This window comes from Equus asinus, chromosome 1, assembly GCF_041296235.1.
Source record: "Equus asinus isolate D_3611 breed Donkey chromosome 1, EquAss-T2T_v2, whole genome shotgun sequence".
NCBI lineage: Eukaryota > Metazoa > Chordata > Mammalia > Perissodactyla > Equidae > Equus > Equus asinus.
In genome coordinates, this window is record NC_091790.1 from 60,588,766 (window position 1) to 60,608,296 (window position 19,531).

Below are 19,531 nucleotides of genomic sequence, written 5' to 3' on the forward strand. Positions count from 1 at the left end.
ATGATTAGCGATGATGAACATCTTTTCATGTGTCTATTGGCCATGTTCATATCTTCTTTGGAGAAATGTCTGTTCATGTCCTCTGCCCATTTTTTGATCGGGTTGTTTGTTTTTTTGTTGTTAAGCAGTGTGAGTTCTTTGTACCTATTCTCCTCAAACTGTTCCAGAAAATTGAGAAAGATGGAGAACTCCCTAACACATTCTATGAAGCCAACATCACTCTGATCCCCAAACCTGACAAGGACAACACAAAGAAGGAGAACTACAGGCCGATATCACTGATGAACATAGATGCAAAAATCCTCAACCAAATTTTGGCAAACCGATTACAGCAATACATCAAAAAGATTATACACCATGATCAAGTGGGATTTATACCAGGGACACAGGGATGGTTCAACACCCGCAAGTCAATCAACGTGATACACTACATCAACAAAATGAAAAACAAAAACCACATGATCATCTCAATAGACGCAGAGAAAGCATTCGACAAGATCCAACACCCATTTATGATAAAAACCCTCAGTAAAACGGGTATAGAAGGAAAGTACCTCAACATAATAAAGGCCATATATGATAGACCCACAGCCAACATCATACTCAATGGACAAAAGCTGAAAGCCATCCCTCTGAGGACAGGAACAAGACAAGGGTGCCCACTTTCACCACTCCTATTCAACATAGTACTGGAGGTGCTGGCCAGAGCAATTCGGCAGGAAAAAAAAATGAAAGGAATCCAAATCGGTAACGAAGAAGTAAAACTCGCGTTGTTTGCAGACGACATGATCTTATACATAGAAAACCCCAAAGAATCCACAGAAAAACTATTAGAAATAATCAACAACTACAGCAAAGTAGCAGGGTATAAAATTAACGGGCCCCAAAGCATCTTGCTTCCAGCTCTCTGGGAAGCTAAGAAACAACTCGCTCTGCACAGTGCTCTAACAGCCTACCGGGAACATCTCTTACAAAGGCCTGTGAAACGCAGTTTCTTTGCGGGCCAGATCTGGCTTAAGTAGAACTTCTGCTGTGGGTGTGCTACATTGCCCTACAGCTGCAAGGCACAAAGTGCTGCCTTCTTTCCAAAGGGTGAGAAGGGCCCCAAAGCATCTTGCTTCCAGCTCTCTGGGAAGCTAAGAAATAAGTCGCTCTGCACAGTGCTCTTACAGCCTACCGGCAACATCTCTTACAAAGGCCTGTGAAACGAAGTTTCTTTGCAGGCCTGACCTGGCAGAAGTAGAACATCTGCTCTGGGTGTGCTACATTGCCCTAGAGCTGCAAGGCACAAAGTGCTGCCTTCTTTCCTTAAGGGCAGATGGCCCCTAAAGCATCTTGCTTCCAGCTCGTTGGGAATCTAAGAAACAACTCGCTCTGCACAGTGCTCTAACAGCCTACCGGGAACATCTCTTACAAAGGCCTGTGAAACGCAGTTTCTTTGCGGGCCTGATCTGGCTGAAGTAGAACTTCTGCTCTGGGTGTGCTACATTGCCCTAGAGCTGCAAGGCACAAAGTGCTGCCTTCTTTCCAAAGGGTGAGAAGGGCCCCAAAGCATCTTGCTTCCAGCTCTTTGGGAAGCTAAGAAACAACTCGCTCTGCACAGTGCTCTAACAGCCTACCGGGAACATCTCTTACAAAGGCCTGTGAAACGCAGTTTCTTTGCGGGCCTGATCTGGCTGAAGTAGAACTTCTGCTCTGGGTGTGCTACATTGCCCTAGAGCTGCAAGGCAGAAAGTGCTGCGTTCTTTCCATAGGGGCAGATGGGCCCCAAAGCATCTTTTTTTGTTTGTTTGTTTGTTTGTTTATTAATCTTATGACGGATTACAAGCTTGTGAAATTTCAGTTGTACATTTTTGTTAGTCATGTTGTGGGAACACCACTTCCCCCTCCGTGCCCTCCCCCCACCCCCCCTTTTCCCTGGTAACCACCGATCAGATCTCCTTCTCAATATACTAATTTCCACCTATGAGTGGAGTCATATAGAGTTCGTCTTTCTCTGACTGACTTATTTCGCTTAACATAATGCCCTCGAGGTCCATCCACATTGTTGTGAAGGGGCCACTTTCGTCTTTTTTTATGGCTGAGTAGTATTCCATTGTGTATATATACCACATCTTCTTTATCCAATCATCAGTTTCTGGGCATGTAGGCTGGTTCCACGTCTTGGCTATTGTAAATAATGCTGCGATGAACATAGGGGTGCAACGGACTCTTGAGATATCTGATATCAGGTTCTTAGGATAGATACCCAGTAATGGGATGGCTGGGTCATAGGGTATTTCTATTTTTAACTTTTTGAGAAATCTCCATACTGTTTTCCATAGTGGCTGTACCAGTTTGCATTCCCACCAACAGTGTATGAGGGTTCCTCTTTCTCCACAACCTCTGCAACATTTGTCGTTCTTGGTTTTGGATGTTTTTGCCAATCTAACGGGGGTAAGGTGATATCTTAGTGTAGTTTTGATTTGCATTTCCCTGATGATTAGCGATGATGAACATCTTTTCATGTGTCTATTGGCCATGTTCATATCTTCTTTGGAGAAATGTCTGTTCATGTCCTCTGCCCATTTTTTGATCGGGTTGTTTGTTTTTTTGTTGTTAAGCAGTGTGAGTTCTTTGTACCTATTCTCCTCAAACTGTTCCAGAAAATTGAGAAAGATGGAGAACTCCCTAACACATTCTATGAAGCCAACATCACTCTGATCCCCAAACCTGACAAGGACAACACAAAGAAGGAGAACTACAGGCCGATATCACTGATGAACATAGATGCAAAAATCCTCAACCAAATTTTGGCAAACCGATTACAGCAATACATCAAAAAGATTATACACCATGATCAAGTGGGATTTATACCAGGGACACAGGGATGGTTCAACACCCGCAAGTCAATCAACGTGATACACTACATCAACAAAATGAAAAACAAAAACAACATGATCATCTCAATAGACGCAGAGAAAGCATTCGACAAGATCCAACACCCATTTATGATAAAAACCCTCAGTAAAACGGGTATAGAAGGAAAGTACCTCAACATAATAAAGGCCATATATGATAGACCCACAGCCAACATCATACTCAATGGACAAAAGCTGAAAGCCATCCCTCTGAGGACAGGAACAAGACAAGGGTGCCCACTTTCACCACTCCTATTCAACATAGTACTGGAGGTGCTGGCCAGAGCAATTCGGCAGGAAAAAAAAATGAAAGGAATCCAAATCGGTAACGAAGAAGTAAAACTCGCGTTGTTTGCAGACGACATGATCTTATACATAGAAAACCCCAAAGAATCCACAGAAAAACTATTAGAAATAATCAACAACTACAGCAAAGTAGCAGGGTATAAAATTAACGGGCCCCAAAGCATCTTGCTTCCAGCTCTCTGGGAAGCTAAGAAACAACTCGCTCTGCACAGTGCTCTAACAGCCTACCGGGAACATCTCTTACAAAGGCCTGTGAAACGCAGTTTCTTTGCGGGCCAGATCTGGCTTAAGTAGAACTTCTGCTGTGGGTGTGCTACATTGCCCTAGAGCTGCAAGGCACAAACTGCTGCCTTCTTTCCAAAGGGTGAGAAGGGCCCCAAAGCATCTTGCTTCCAGCTCTCTGGGAAGCTAAGAAATAAGTCGCTCTGCACAGTGCTCTTACAGCCTACCGGCAACATCTCTTACAAAGGCCTGTGAAACGAAGTTACTTTGCAGGCCTGACCTGGCAGAAGTAGAACATCTGCTCTGGGTGTGCTACATTGCCCTAGAGCTGCAAGGCACAAAGTGCTGCCTTCTTTCCTTAAGGGCAGATGGCCCCTAAAGCATCTTGCTTCCAGCTCGTTGGGAATCTAAGAAACAACTCGCTCTGCACAGTGCTCTAACAGCCTACCGGGAACATCTCTTACAAAGGCCTGTGAAACGCAGTTTCTCTGCGGGCCTGATCTGGCTGAAGTAGAACTTCTGCTCTGGGTGTGCTACATTGCCCTAGAGCTGCAAGGCACAAAGTGCTGCCTTCTTTCCAAAGGGGCAGATGAGTCTCAAAGCATTTTGCTTCCAGCTCTTTGGGAAGCTAAGAAACAACTCGCTCTGCACAGTGCTCTAACAGCCTACCGGGAACATCTCTTACAAAGGCCTGTGAAACGCAGTTTCTTTGCGGGCCAGATCTGGCTTAAGTAGAACTTCTGCAGTGGGTGTGCTACATTGCCCTAGAGCTGCAAGGCACAAAGTGCTGCCTTCTTTCCAAAGGGTGAGAGGGGCCCCAAAGCATCTTGCTTCCAGCTCTTTGGGAAGCTAAGAAACAAGTCGCTCTGCACAGTGCTCTAACAGCCTACCGGGAACATCTCTTACAAGGGCCTGTGAAACGCAGTTTCTTTGCGGGCCTGATCTGGCTGAAGTAGAACTTCTGCTCTGGGTGTGCTACATTGCCCTAGAGCTGCAAGGCAGAAAGTGCTGCGTTCTTTCCATAGGGGCAGATGGGCCCCAAAGCATCTTTTTTTGTTTGTTTGTTTGCTTGTTTATTAATCTTATGACGGATTACAAGCTTGTGAAATTTCAGTTGTACATTTTTGTTAGTCATGTTGTGGGAACACCACTTCCCCCTCCGTGCCCTCCCCCCACCCCCCCTTTTCCCTGGTAACCACCGATCAGATCTCCTTCTCAATATACTAATTTCCACCTATGAGTGGAGTCATATAGAGTTCGTCTTTCTCTGACTGACTTATTTCGCTTAACATAATGCCCTCGAGGTCCATCCACATTGTTGTGAATGGGCCACTTTCGTCTTTTTTTATGGCTGAGTAGTATTCCATTGTGTATATATACCACATCTTCTTTATCCAATCATCAGTTTCTGGGCATGTAGGCTGGTTCCACGTCTTGGCTATTGTAAATAATGCTGCGATGAACATAGGGGTGCAACGGACCCTTGAGATATCTGATATCAGGTTCTTAGGATAGATACCCAGTAATGGGATGGCTGGGTCATAGGGTATTTCTATTTTTAACTTTTTGAGAAATCTCCATACTGTTTTCCATAGTGGCTGTACCAGTTTGCATTCCCACCAACAGTGTATGAGGGTTCCTCTTTGTCCACAACCTCTGCAACATTTGTCGTTCTTGGTTTTGGATGTTTTTGCCAATCTAACGGGGGTAAGGTGATATCTTAGTGTAGTTTTGATTTGCATTTCCCTGATGATTAGCGATGATGAACATCTTTTCATGTGTCTATTGGCCATGTTCATATCTTCTTTGGAGAAATGTCTGTTCATGTCCTCTGCCCATTTTTTGATCGGGTTGTTTGTTTTTTTGTTGTTAAGCAGTGTGAGTTCTTTGTACCTATTCTCCTCAAACTGTTCCAGAAAATTGAGAAAGATGGAGAACTCCCTAACACATTCTATGAAGCCAACATCACTCTGATCCCCAAACCTGACAAGGACAACACAAAGAAGGAGAACTACAGGCCGATATCACTGATGAACATAGATGCAAAAATCCTCAACAAAATTTTGGCAAACCGATTACAGCAATACATCAAAAAGATTATACACCATGATCAAGTGGGATTTATACCAGGGACACAGGGATGGTTCAACACCCGCAAGTCAATCAACGTGATACACTACATCAACAAAATGAAAAACAAAAACCACATGATCATCTCAATAGACGCAGAGAAAGCATTCGACAAGATCCAACACCCATTTATGATAAAAACCCTCAGTAAAATGGGTATAGAAGGAAAGTACCTCAACATAATAAAGGCCATATATGATAGACCCACAGCCAACATCATACTCAATGGACAAAAGCTGAAAGCCATCCCTCTGAGGACAGGAACAAGACAAGGGTGCCCACTTTCACCACTCCTATTCAACATAGTACTGGAGGTGCTGGCCAGAGCAATTCGGCACGAAAAAAAACTGAAAGGAATCCAAATAGGTAACGAAGAAGTAAAACTCGCGTTGTTTGCAGATGACATGATCTTATACATAGAAAACCCTAAAGAATCCACAGAAAAACTATTAGAAATAATCAACAACTACAGCAAAGTAGCAGGGAATAAAATTAACGGGCCCCAAAGCATCTTGCTTCCAGCTCTCTGGGAAGCTAAGAAACAACTCGCTCTGCACAGTGCTCTAACAGCCTACCGGGAGCATCTCTTACAAAGGGCTGTGAAACGCAGTTTCTTTGCGGGCCTGATCTGGCTGAAGTAGAACTTCTGCTCGGGGTGTGCTACATTGCCCTAGAGCTGCAAGGCACAAAGTGCTGCCTTCTTTTCAAAGGGTGAGAAGGGCCCCAAAGCATCTTGCTTCCAGCTCTTTGGGAAGCTAAGAAACAAGTCGCTCTGCACAGTGCTCTAACAGCCTACCGGGAACATCTCTTACAAGGGCCTGTGAAACGCAGTTTCTTTGCAGGCCTGACCTGGCAGAAGTAGAACATCTGCTCTGGGTGTGCTACATTGCCCTAGAGATGCAAGGCACAAAGTGCTGCCTTCTTTCCTTAAGGGCAGATGGCCCCTAAAGCATCTTGCTTCCAGCTCTTTGGGAAGCTAAGAAAGAACTCGCTCTGCACAGTGCTCTAACAGCCTACAGGGAACATCTCTTACGAAGGCCGGTGAAACGCAGTTTCTTTGCAGGCCTGATATCCCTGAAGTAGAACTTCTGCTCTGGGTGTGCTACATTGCCCTAGAGCTGCAAGGCACAAAGTGCTGCCTTCTTTCCAAAGGGTGAGAAGGGCCCCAAAGCATCTTGCTTCCACCTCTCTGGGAAGCTAAGAAACATGTCGCTCTGCACAGTGCTCTTACAGCATACCGGGAACATCTCTTACAATGCCTGTGAAACGAAGTTTCTTTGCAGGCCTGACCTATGAGAAGTAGAACATCTGCTCTGGGTGTGCTACATTGCCCTAGAGCTGCAAGGCACAAAGTGCTGCCTTCTTTCCTTAAGGGCAGATGGCCCCTAAAGCATCTTGCTTCCAGCTCGTTGGGAAGCTAAGAAACAACTCGCTCTGCACAGTGCTCTAACAGCCTACCGGGAACATCTCTTACAAAGGCCTGTGGAACGCAGTTTCTTTGCAGGCCAGATCTGGCTGAAGTAGAACTTCTGCTCGGGGTGTGCTACATTGCCCTAGAGCTGCAAGGCACAAAGTGCTGCCTTCTTTCCAAAGGGTGAGAAGGGCCTCAAAGCATCTTGCTTCCAGCTCTTTGGGAAGCTAAGAAACAACTCGCTCTGCACAGTGCTCTAACAGCCTACCGGGAACATCTCTTACAAAGGCCTGTGAAACGCACTTTCTTTGCGGGCCTGATCTGGCTGAAGTAGAACTTCTGCTCTTGGTGTGCTACATTGCCCTAGAGCTGCAAGGCAGAAAGTGCTGCGTTCTTTCCATAGGGGCAGATGGGCCCCAAAGCATCTTTTTTTGTTTGTTTGTTTGTTTATTAATGTTATGATGGATTACAAGCTTGTGAAACTTCATTTGTACATTTTGGTTAGTCATGTTGTGGGAACACCACTTCCCCCTCCGTGCCCTCCCCCCACCCCCTCTTTTCCCTGGTAACCACCGATCAGATCTCCTTCTCAATATACTAATTTCCACCTATGAGTGGAGTCATATAGAGTTCGTCTTTCTCTGACTGACTTATTTCGCTTAACATAATGCCCTCGAGGTCCATCCACATTGTTGTGAATGGGCCAATGTCGTCTTTTTTTATGGCTGAGTAGTATTCCATTGTGTATATATACCACATCTTCTTTATCCAATCATCAGTTTCTGGGCATGTAGGCTGGTTCCACGTCTTGGCTATTGTAAATAATGCTGCGATGAACATAGGGGTGCAACGGACTCTTGAGATATCTGATATCAGGTTCTTAGGATAGATACCCAGTAATGGGATGGCTGGGTCATAGGGTATTTCTATTTTTAACTTTTTGAGAAATCTCCATACTGTTTTCCATAGTGGCTGTACCAGTTTGCATTCCCACCAACAGTGTATGAGGGTTCCTCTTTCTCCACAACCTCTGCAACATTTGTCGTTCTTGGTTTTGGATGTTTTTGCCAATCTAACGGGGGTAAGGTGATATCTTAGTGTAGTTTTGATTTGCATTTCCCTGATGATTAGCGATGATGAACATCTTTTCATGTGTCTATTGGCCATGTTCATATCTTCTTTGGAGAAATGTCTGTTCATGTCCTCTGCCCATTTTTTGATCGGGTTGTTTGTTTTTTTGTTGTTAAGCAGTGTGAGTTCTTTGTACCTATTCTCCTCAAACTGTTCCAGAAAATTGAGAAAGATGGAGAACTCCCTAACACATTCTATGAAGCCAACATCACTCTGATCCCCAAACCTGACAAGGACAACACAAAGAAGGAGAACTACAGGCCGATATCACTGATGAACATAGATGCAAAAATCCTCAACCAAATTTTGGCAAACCGATTACAGCAATACATCAAAAAGATTATACACCATGATCAAGTGGGATTTATACCAGGGACACAGGGATGGTTCAACACCCGCAAGTCAATCAACGTGATACACTACATCAACAAAATGAAAAACAAAAACCACATGATCATCTCAATAGACGCAGAGAAAGCATTCGACAAGATCCAACACCCATTTATGATAAAAACCCTCAGTAAAACGGGTATAGAAGGAAAGTACCTCAACATAATAAAGGCCATATATGATAGACCCACAGCCAACATCATACTCAATGGACAAAAGCTGAAAGCCATCCCTCTGAGGACAGGAACAAGACAAGGGTGCCCACTTTCACCACTCCTATTCAACATAGTACTGGAGGTGCTGGCCAGAGCAATTCGGCAGGAAAAAAAAATGAAAGGAATCCAAATCGGTAACGAAGAAGTAAAACTCGCGTTGTTTGCAGACGACATGATCTTATACATAGAAAACCCCAAAGAATCCACAGAAAAACTATTAGAAATAATCAACAACTACAGCAAAGTAGCAGGGTATAAAATTAACGGGCCCCAAAGCATCTTGCTTCCAGCTCTCTGGGAAGCTAAGAAACAACTCGCTCTGCACAGTGCTCTAACAGCCTACCGGGAACATCTCTTACAAAGGCCTGTGAAACGCAGTTTCTTTGCGGGCCAGATCTGGCTTAAGTAGAACTTCTGCTGTGGGTGTGCTACATTGCCCTACAGCTGCAAGGCACAAAGTGCTGCCTTCTTTCCAAAGGGTGAGAAGGGCCCCAAAGCATCTTGCTTCCAGCTCTCTGGGAAGCTAAGAAATAAGTCGCTCTGCACAGTGCTCTTACAGCCTACCGGCAACATCTCTTACAAAGGCCTGTGAAACGAAGTTTCTTTGCAGGCCTGACCTGGCAGAAGTAGAACATCTGCTCTGGGTGTGCTACATTGCCCTAGAGCTGCAAGGCACAAAGTGCTGCCTTCTTTCCTTAAGGGCAGATGGCCCCTAAAGCATCTTGCTTCCAGCTCGTTGGGAATCTAAGAAACAACTCGCTCTGCACAGTGCTCTAACAGCCTACCGGGAACATCTCTTACAAAGGCCTGTGAAACGCAGTTTCTTTGCGGGCCTGATCTGGCTGAAGTAGAACTTCTGCTCTGGGTGTGCTACATTGCCCTAGAGCTGCAAGGCACAAAGTGCTGCCTTCTTTCCAAAGGGTGAGAAGGGCCCCAAAGCATCTTGCTTCCAGCTCTTTGGGAAGCTAAGAAACAACTCGCTCTGCACAGTGCTCTAACAGCCTACCGGGAACATCTCTTACAAAGGCCTGTGAAACGCAGTTTCTTTGCGGGCCTGATCTGGCTGAAGTAGAACTTCTGCTCTGGGTGTGCTACATTGCCCTAGAGCTGCAAGGCAGAAAGTGCTGCGTTCTTTCCATAGGGGCAGATGGGCCCCAAAGCATCTTTTTTTGTTTGTTTGTTTGTTTGTTTATTAATCTTATGACGGATTACAAGCTTGTGAAATTTCAGTTGTACATTTTTGTTAGTCATGTTGTGGGAACACCACTTCCCCCTCCGTGCCCTCCCCCCACCCCCCCTTTTCCCTGGTAACCACCGATCAGATCTCCTTCTCAATATACTAATTTCCACCTATGAGTGGAGTCATATAGAGTTCGTCTTTCTCTGACTGACTTATTTCGCTTAACATAATGCCCTCGAGGTCCATCCACATTGTTGTGAAGGGGCCACTTTCGTCTTTTTTTATGGCTGAGTAGTATTCCATTGTGTATATATACCACATCTTCTTTATCCAATCATCAGTTTCTGGGCATGTAGGCTGGTTCCACGTCTTGGCTATTGTAAATAATGCTGCGATGAACATAGGGGTGCAACGGACTCTTGAGATATCTGATATCAGGTTCTTAGGATAGATACCCAGTAATGGGATGGCTGGGTCATAGGGTATTTCTATTTTTAACTTTTTGAGAAATCTCCATACTGTTTTCCATAGTGGCTGTACCAGTTTGCATTCCCACCAACAGTGTATGAGGGTTCCTCTTTCTCCACAACCTCTGCAACATTTGTCGTTCTTGGTTTTGGATGTTTTTGCCAATCTAACGGGGGTAAGGTGATATCTTAGTGTAGTTTTGATTTGCATTTCCCTGATGATTAGCGATGATGAACATCTTTTCATGTGTCTATTGGCCATGTTCATATCTTCTTTGGAGAAATGTCTGTTCATGTCCTCTGCCCATTTTTTGATCGGGTTGTTTGTTTTTTTGTTGTTAAGCAGTGTGAGTTCTTTGTACCTATTCTCCTCAAACTGTTCCAGAAAATTGAGAAAGATGGAGAACTCCCTAACACATTCTATGAAGCCAACATCACTCTGATCCCCAAACCTGACAAGGACAACACAAAGAAGGAGAACTACAGGCCGATATCACTGATGAACATAGATGCAAAAATCCTCAACCAAATTTTGGCAAACCGATTACAGCAATACATCAAAAAGATTATACACCATGATCAAGTGGGATTTATACCAGGGACACAGGGATGGTTCAACACCCGCAAGTCAATCAACGTGATACACTACATCAACAAAATGAAAAACAAAAACCACATGATCATCTCAATAGACGCAGAGAAAGCATTCGACAAGATCCAACACCCATTTATGATAAAAACCCTCAGTAAAACGGGTATAGAAGGAAAGTACCTCAACATAATAAAGGCCATATATGATAGACCCACAGCCAACATCATACTCAATGGACAAAAGCTGAAAGCCATCCCTCTGAGGACAGGAACAAGACAAGGGTGCCCACTTTCACCACTCCTATTCAACATAGTACTGGAGGTGCTGGCCAGAGCAATTCGGCAGGAAAAAAAATGAAAGGAATCCAAATCGGTAACGAAGAAGTAAAACTCGCGTTGTTTGCAGACGACATGATCTTATACATAGAAAACCCCAAAGAATCCACAGAAAAACTATTAGAAATAATCAACAACTACAGCAAAGTAGAAGGGTATAAAATTAACGGGCCCCAAAGCATCTTGCTTCCAGCTCTCTGGGAAGCTAAGAAACAACTCGCTCTGCACAGTGCTCTAACAGCCTACCGGGAACATCTCTTACAAAGGCCTGTGAAACGCAGTTTCTTTGCGGGCCAGATCTGGCTTAAGTAGAACTTCTGCTGTGGGTGTGCTACATTGCCCTAGAGCTGCAAGGCACAAAGTGCTGCCTTCTTTCCAAAGGGTGAGAAGGGCCCCAAAGCATCTTGCTTCCAGCTCTTTGGGAAGCTAAGAAACAAGTCGCTCTGCACAGTGCTCTAACAGCCTACCGGGAACATCTCTTACAAGGGCCTGTGAAACGAAGTTTCTTTGCAGGCCTGACCTGGCAGAAGTAGAACATCTGCTCTGGGTGTGCTACATTGCCCTAGAGCTGCAAGGCACAAAGTGCTGCCTTCTTTCCTTAAGGGCAGATGGCCCCTAAAGCATCTTGCTTCCAGCTCTTTGGGAAGCTAAGAAACAACTCGCTCTGCACAGTGCTCTAACAGCCTACAGGGAACATCTCTTACAAAGGCCTGTGAAACGCAGTTTCTTTGCAGGTCTGATCTAGCTGAAGTAGAACTTCTGCTCTGGGTGTGCTACATTGCCCTAGAGCTGCAAGGCACAAAGTGCTGCCTTCTTTCCAAAGGGTGAGAAGGGCCCCAAAGCATCTTGCTTCCAGCTCTCTGGGAAGCTAAGAAATAAGTCGCTCTGCACAGTGCTCTTACAGCCTACCGGCAACATCTCTTACAAAGGCCTGTGAAACGAAGTTTCTTTGCAGGCCTGACCTGGCAGAAGTAGAACATCTGCTCTGGGTGTTCTAGATTGCCCTAGAGCTGCAAGGCACAAAGTGCTGCCTTCTTTCCTTAAGGGCAGATGGCCCCTAAAGCATCTTGCTTCCAGCTCGTTGGGAATCTAAGAAACAACTCGCTCTGCACAGTGCTCTAACAGCCTACCGGGAACATCTCTTACAAAGGCTTGTGAAACGCAGTTTCTTTGCGGGCATGATCTGGCTGAAGTAGAACTTCTGCTCTGGGTGTGCTACATTGCCCTAGAGATGCAAGGCACAAAGTGCTGCCTTCTTTCCTTAAGGGCAGATGGCCCCTAAAGTATCTTCCTTCCAGCTCTTTGGGAAGCTAAGAAACAACTCGCTCTGCACAGTGCTCTAACAGCCTACCGGGAACATCTCTTCCAAAGGCCTGTGAAACGCAGTTTCTTTGCGGGCCTGATCTGGCTGAAGTAGAACTTCTGCTCGGGGTGTGCTGCATTGCCCTAGAGCTGCAAGGCACAAAGTGCTGCGTTCTTTCCATAGGGGCAGATGGGCCCCAAAGCATCTTGCTGCCAGCTCTCTGGGAAGCTAAGAAACTAGTCGCTCTGCACAGTGCTCTTACAGCCTACCGGGAACATCTCCTACAAGGGCCTGTGAAACGAAGTGTCTTTGCAGGCCTGACCTGGCAGAAGTAGAACATCTGCTCTGGGTGTGCTACATTGCCCTAGAGCTGCAAGGCACAAAGTGCTGCCTTCTTTCCTTAAGGGCAGATGGCCCCTAAAGCATCTTGCTTCCAGCTCTTTGGGAAGCTAAGAAACAACTCGCTCTGCACAGTGCTCTAACAGCCTACAGGGAACATCTCTTACAAAGGCCTGTGAAACGCAGTTTCTTTTCAGGCCTGACCTGGGAGAAGTAGAACATCTGCTCTGGGTGTGCTACATTGCCCTAGAGCTGCAAGGCACAAAGTGCTGCCTTCTTTCCAAAGGGTGAGAAGGGCCCAAAAGCATCTTGCTTCCGGCTTTTTGGGAAGCTGAGAAACAACTCGCTCTGCACAGTGCTCTAACAGCCTACCGGGAACATCTCTTACAAAGGCCTGTGAAACGCAGTTTCTTTGCAGGTCTGATCTAGCTGAAGTAGAACTTCTGCTCTGGGTGTGCTACATTGCCCTAGACCTGCAAGGCACAAAGTGCTGCCTTCTTTCCAAAGGGGCAGATGAGTCTCAAAGCATTTTGCTTCCAGCTCTTTGGGAAGCTAAGAAACAACTCGCTCTGCACAGTGCTCTAACAGCCTACCGGGAACATCTCTTACAAAGGCCTGTGAAACGCAGTTTCTTTGCGGGCCTGATCTGGCTGAAGTAGAACTTCTGCTCTGGGTGTGCTACATTGCCCTAGAGCTGCAAGGCAGAAAGTGCTGCGTTCTTTCCATAGGGGCAGATGGGCCCCAAAGCATCTTTTTTTGTTTGTTTGTTTGTTTGTTTATTAATCTTATGACGGATTACAAGCTTGTGAAATTTCAGTTGTACATTTTTGTTAGTCATGTTGTGGGAACACCACTTCCCCCTCCGTGCCCTCCCCCCACCCCCCCTTTTCCCTGGTAACCACTGATCAGATCTCCTTCTCAATATACTAATTTCCACCTATGAGTGGAGTCATATAGAGTTCGTCTTTCTCTGACTGACTTATTTCGCTTAACATAATGCCCTCGAGGTCCATCCACATTGTTGTGAAGGGGCCACTTTCGTCTTTTTTTATGGCTGAGTAGTATTCCATTGTGTATATATACCACATCTTCTTTATCCAATCATCAGTTTCTGGGCATGTAGGCTGGTTCCACGTCTTGGCTATTGTAAATAATGCTGCGATGAACATAGGGGTGCAACGGACTCTTGAGATATCTGATATCAGGTTCTTAGGATAGATACCCAGTAATGGGATGGCTGGGTCATAGGGTATTTCTATTTTTAACTTTTTGAGAAATCTCCATACTGTTTTCCATAGTGGCTGTACCAGTTTGCATTCCCACCAACAGTGTATGAGGGTTCCTCTTTCTCCACAACCTCTGCAACATTTGTCGTTCTTGGTTTTGGATGTTTTTGCCAATCTAACGGGGGTAAGGTGATATCTTAGTGTAGTTTTGATTTGCATTTCCCTGATGATTAGCGATGATGAACATCTTTTCATGTGTCTATTGGCCATGTTCATATCTTCTTTGGAGAAATGTCTGTTCATGTCCTCTGCCCATTTTTTGATCGGGTTGTTTGTTTTTTTGTTGTTAAGCAGTGTGAGTTCTTTGTACCTATTCTCCTCAAACTGTTCCAGAAAATTGAGAAAGATGGAGAACTCCCTAACACATTCTATGAAGCCAACATCACTCTGATCCCCAAACCTGACAAGGACAACACAAAGAAGGAGAACTACAGGCCGATATCACTGATGAACATAGATGCAAAAATCCTCAACCAAATTTTGGCAAACCGATTACAGCAATACATCAAAAAGATTATACACCATGATCAAGTGGGATTTATACCAGGGACACAGGGATGGTTCAACACCCGCAAGTCAATCAACGTGATACACTACATCAACAAAATGAAAAACAAAAACCACATGATCATCTCAATAGACGCAGAGAAAGCATTCGACAAGATCCAACACCCATTTATGATAAAAACCCTCAGTAAAACGGGTATAGAAGGAAAGTACCTCAACATAATAAAGGCCATATATGATAGACCCACAGCCAACATCATACTCAATGGACAAAAGCTGAAAGCCATCCCTCTGAGGACAGGAACAAGACAAGGGTGCCCACTTTCACCACTCCTATTCAACATAGTACTGGAGGTGCTGGCCAGAGCAATTCGGCAGGAAAAAAAAATGAAAGGAATCCAAATCGGTAACGAAGAAGTAAAACTCGCGTTGTTTGCAGACGACATGATCTTATACATAGAAAACCCCAAAGAATCCACAGAAAAACTATTAGAAATAATCAACAACTACAGCAAAGTAGCAGGGTATAAAATTAACGGGCCCCAAAGCATCTTGCTTCCAGCTCTCTGGGAAGCTAAGAAACAACTCGCTCTGCACAGTGCTCTAACAGCCTACCGGGAACATCTCTTACAAAGGCCTGTGAAACGCAGTTTCTTTGCGGGCCAGATCTGGCTTAAGTAGAACTTCTGCTGTGGGTGTGCTACATTGCCCTACAGCTGCAAGGCACAAAGTGCTGCCTTCTTTCCAAAGGGTGAGAAGGGCCCCAAAGCATCTTGCTTCCAGCTCTCTGGGAAGCTAAGAAATAAGTCGCTCTGCACAGTGCTCTTACAGCCTACCGGCAACATCTCTTACAAAGGCCTGTGAAACGAAGTTTCTTTGCAGGCCTGACCTGGCAGAAGTAGAACATCTGCTCTGGGTGTGCTACATTGCCCTAGAGCTGCAAGGCACAAAGTGCTGCCTTCTTTCCTTAAGGGCAGATGGCCCCTAAAGCATCTTGCTTCCAGCTCGTTGGGAATCTAAGAAACAACTCGCTCTGCACAGTGCTCTAACAGCCTACCGGGAACATCTCTTACAAAGGCCTGTGAAACGCAGTTTCTTTGCGGGCCTGATCTGGCTGAAGTAGAACTTCTGCTCTGGGTGTGCTACATTGCCCTAGACCTGCAAGGCACAAAGTGCTGCCTTCTTTCCAAAGGGTGAGAAGGGCCCCAAAGCATCTTGCTTCCAGCTCTTTGGGAAGCTAAGAAACAACTCGCTCTGCACAGTGCTCTAACAGCCTACCGGGAACATCTCTTACAAAGGCCTGTGAAACGCAGTTTCTTTGCGGGCCTGATCTGGCTGAAGTAGAACTTCTGCTCTGGGTGTGCTACATTGCCCTAGAGCTGCAAGGCAGAAAGTGCTGCGTTCTTTCCATAGGGGCAGATGGGCCCCAAAGCATCTTTTTTTGTTTGTTTGTTTGTTTGTTTATTAATCTTATGACGGATTACAAGCTTGTGAAATTTCAGTTGTACATTTTTGTTAGTCATGTTGTGGGAACACCACTTCCCCCTCCGTGCCCTCCCCCCACCCCCCCTTTTCCCTGGTAACCACCGATCAGATCTCCTTCTCAATATACTAATTTCCACCTATGAGTGGAGTCATATAGAGTTCGTCTTTCTCTGACTGACTTATTTCGCTTAACATAATGCCCTCGAGGTCCATCCACATTGTTGTGAAGGGGCCACTTTCGTCTTTTTTTATGGCTGAGTAGTATTCCATTGTGTATATATACCACATCTTCTTTATCCAATCATCAGTTTCTGGGCATGTAGGCTGGTTCCACGTCTTGGCTATTGTAAATAATGCTGCGATGAACATAGGGGTGCAACGGACTCTTGAGATATCTGATATCAGGTTCTTAGGATAGATACCCAGTAATGGGATGGCTGGGTCATAGGGTATTTCTATTTTTAACTTTTTGAGAAATCTCCATACTGTTTTCCATAGTGGCTGTACCAGTTTGCATTCCCACCAACAGTGTATGAGGGTTCCTCTTTCTCCACAACCTCTGCAACATTTGTCGTTCTTGGTTTTGGATGTTTTTGCCAATCTAACGGGGGTAAGGTGATATCTTAGTGTAGTTTTGATTTGCATTTCCCTGATGATTAGCGATGATGAACATCTTTTCATGTGTCTATTGGCCATGTTCATATCTTCTTTGGAGAAATGTCTGTTCATGTCCTCTGCCCATTTTTTGATCGGGTTGTTTGTTTTTTTGTTGTTAAGCAGTGTGAGTTCTTTGTACCTATTCTCCTCAAACTGTTCCAGAAAATTGAGAAAGATGGAGAACTCCCTAACACATTCTATGAAGCCAACATCACTCTGATCCCCAAACCTGACAAGGACAACACAAAGAAGGAGAACTACAGGCCGATATCACTGATGAACATAGATGCAAAAATCCTCAACCAAATTTTGGCAAACCGATTACAGCAATACATCAAAAAGATTATACACCATGATCAAGTGGGATTTATACCAGGGACACAGGGATGGTTCAACACCCGCAAGTCAATCAACGTGATACACTACATCAACAAAATGAAAAACAAAAACCACATGATCATCTCAATAGACGCAGAGAAAGCATTCGACAAGATCCAACACCCATTTATGATAAAAACCCTCAGTAAAACGGGTATAGAAGGAAAGTACCTCAACATAATAAAGGCCATATATGATAGACCCACAGCCAACATCATACTCAATGGACAAAAGCTGAAAGCCATCCCTCTGAGGACAGGAACAAGACAAGGGTGCCCACTTTCACCACTCCTATTCAACATAGTACTGGAGGTGCTGGCCAGAGCAATTCGGCAGGAAAAAAAAATGAAAGGAATCCAAATCGGTAACGAAGAAGTAAAACTCGCGTTGTTTGCAGACGACATGATCTTATACATAGAAAACCCCAAAGAATCCACAGAAAAACTATTAGAAATAATCAACAACTACAGCAAAGTAGCAGGGTATAAAATTAACGGGCCCCAAAGCATCTTGCTTCCAGCTCTCTGGGAAGCTAAGAAACAACTCGCTCTGCACAGTGCTCTAACAGCCTACCGGGAACATCTCTTACAAAGGCCTGTGAAACGCAGTTTCTTTGCGGGCCAGATCTGGCTTAAGTAGAACTTCTGCTGTGGGTGTGCTACATTGCCCTAGAGCTGCAAGGCACAAAGTGCTGCCTTCTTTCCAAAGGGTGAGAAGGGCCCCAAAGCATCTTGCTTCCAGCTCTCTGGCAAGCTAAGAAATAAGTCGCTCTGCACAGTGCTCTTAGAGCCTACCGGCAACATCTCTTACAAAGGCCTGTGAAACGAAGTTTCTTTGCAGGCCTGACCTGGCAGAAGTAGAACATCTGCTCTGGGTGGGCTACATTGCCCTAGAGCTGCAAGGCACAAAGTGCTGCCTTCTTTCCAAAGGGTGAGAAGTGCCCAAAAGCATCTTGCTTCCGGCTGTTTGGGAAGCTGAGAAACAACTCGCTCTGCACAGTGCTCTAACAGCCTACCGGGAACATCTCTTACAAAGGCCTGTGAAACGCAGTTTCTTTGCAGGTCTGATCTAGCTGAAGTAGAACTTCTGCTCTGGGTGTGCTACATTGCCCTAGACCTGCAAGGCACAAAGTGCTGCCTTCTTTCCAAAGGGGCAGATGAGTCTCAAAGCATTTTGCTTCCAGCTCTTTGGGAAGCTAAGAAACAACTCGCTCTGCACAGTGCTCTAACAGCCTACCGGGAACATCTCTTACAAAGGCCTGTGAAACGCAGTTTCTTTGCGGGCCTGATCTGGCTGAAGTAGAACTTCTGCTCTGGGTGTGCTACATTGCCCTAGAGCTGCAAGGCAGAAAGTGCTGCGTTCTTTCCATAGGGGCAGATGGGCCCCAAAGCATCTTTTTTTGTTTGTTTGTTTGTTTGTTTATTAATCTTATGACGGATTACAAGCTTGTGAAATTTCAGTTGTACATTTTTGTTAGTCATGTTGTGGGAACACCACTTCCCCCTCCGTGCCCTCCCCCCACCCCCCCTTTTCCCTGGTAACCACCGATCAGATCTCCTTCTCAATATACTAATTTCCACCTATGAGTGGAGTCATATAGAGTTCGTCTTTCTCTGACTGACTTATTTCGCTTAACATAATGCCCTCGAGGTCCATCCACATTGTTGTGAAGGGGCCACTTTCGTCTTTTTTTATGGCTGAGTAGTATTCCATTGTGTATATATACCACATCTTCTTTATCCAATCATCAGTTTCTGGGCATGTAGGCTGGTTCCACGTCTTGGCTATTGTAAATAATGCTGCGATGAACATAGGGGTGCAACGGACTCTTGAGATATCTGATATCAGGTTCTTAGGATAGATACCCAGTAATGGGATGGCTGGGTCATAGGGTATTTCTATTTTTAACTTTTTGAGAAATCTCCATACTGTTTTCCATAGTGGCTGTACCAGTTTGCATTCCCACCAACAGTGTATGAGGGTTCCTCTTTCTCCACAACCTCTGCAACATTTGTCGTTCTTGGTTTTGGATGTTTTTGCCAATCTAACGGGGGTAAGGTGATATCTTAGTGTAGTTTTGATTTGCATTTCCCTGATGATTAGCGATGATGAACATCTTTTCATGTGTCTATTGGCCATGTTCATATCTTCTTTGGAGAAATGTCTGTTCATGTCCTCTGCCCATTTTTTGATCGGGTTGTTTGTTTTTTTGTTGTTAAGCAGTGTGAGTTCTTTGTACCTATTCTCCTCAAACTGTTCCAGAAAATTGAGAAAGATGGAGAACTCCCTAACACATT